Source organism: Fistularia commersonii, unplaced genomic scaffold, assembly GCF_037954325.1.
Source record: "Fistularia commersonii isolate RoL2024-O1a breed Wild unplaced genomic scaffold, RoL_Fcom_v1.0 HiC_scaffold_51, whole genome shotgun sequence".
Classification (NCBI taxonomy): domain Eukaryota; kingdom Metazoa; phylum Chordata; class Actinopteri; order Syngnathiformes; family Fistulariidae; genus Fistularia; species Fistularia commersonii.
Window position 1 is genome coordinate 127,501 of NW_028234009.1, and position 1,587 is coordinate 129,087.

Here is a 1,587-nt window from a genome sequence, read left to right on the forward strand (position 1 = left end):
ATTCACTATCTCTTCTCTGTACATGACCGAACCATCTCAGTCTGGCTTCTCTGACCTTCTCTCCAAAACATCGAACATGTGCCGTCCCTCTGATAGATTCATTCCTGATCCTCTCCATCCTGGTCACTCCCAAAGAGAACCTCAACATCTTCATCTCTGCAACCTCTAGTTCTGCCTGCTGTCTTTTGGTCATTGTAACAGTTTCTAGTCCATACATCATCGCTGGTCTCACCACTGTCTTGTACACCTTTCCTTTTATTCTGGCCGATAGTCTTCTATCACATAGTACCCCTGACACTTTTCTCCACCCATTCCAACCTGCTTGGACCCGTCTCTTCACCTCTTTTCCGCACTCTCCGTTGCTCTGGACTGTTGACCCTAAGTACCTGAAATCCTCCAGCTTCTTGATCTCCATTCCCTGTAGCCTCACCGCTCCACCCGAGTTCCTCTCATTCACACACATATATTCTGTCTTGCTGCGACTAACTTTCATTCCTCTCCTTTCCAGAGCATACCTCCACCTCTCTAGATTTTCCTCTACCTGTTGTCTGCTCTCACTACAGATCACAATGTCATCCGCAAACATCATGGTCCATGGGGATTCCTGTCTAACCTCATCTGTCAGCCTATCCATCACCATTGCGAACAAGAAGGGGCTCAGTGCTGATCCCTGATGGAGTCCCACCTCCACCTTGAACTTCTCTGTTACCCCTACAGCACACCGTACCAGTGTCTCACAGCTAGCATACATGTCCTGCACCAGTCCAACATACTTCTCTGCCACTCCAGACTTCCTCATACAATACCAGAGCTCCTCTCTTGGCACCCTGTCATATGCTTTTTCTAGGTCTACAAAAACGCAGTGCAACTCCCTCTGGCCTTCTCTGTACTTTTCTATTAGCATTCTCAACGCAAATACTGCATCTGTAGTACTCTTCCTAGGCATGAAGCCATACTGCTGTTCACAAATGCTGACTTCTGCTCTCAGTCTAGTTTCCACTACTCTTTCCCATAACTTCATTGTATGGCTCATCAACTTTATCCCTCTGTAGTTGCCACAATTCTGCACATCCCCTTTATTCTTAAAAATAGGCACCATCACACTTTGTCTCCATTCTTCAGGCATCTTCTCACTCTCTAAGATCCTGTTGAATAATCTAGTCAGAAAATCTACCGCTGCCTCTCCTAGACACTTCCACACCTCCACAGGTATATCATCAGGACCAACTGCTTTTCCACTCTTCATCCTCTTCAATGCCTTCCTCACTTCACTTTTACTAATTTTTGCTACTTTGTGGTCTACAATAGTCACCTCTTCTACCCTTGCCTCTCTTTCATTTTCCACATTCATCAGTTCTTCAAAGTACTCTTTCCATCTTCCCATCACTCTTCTAGCATCTGTCAATACATTTCCCTCTCTGTCCTTTATCACCCGGACCTGTTGTACATCCTTTGCATCTTTATCTCTCTGTCTCGCCAACCTGTATAGATCATTCTCACCCTCCTTACTATCCAACCGAGCATACAAGTCATCATAAGCCCTTTGTTTTGCCTTTGCTACCTCTATCTTTACCTTTCGCCGCACCT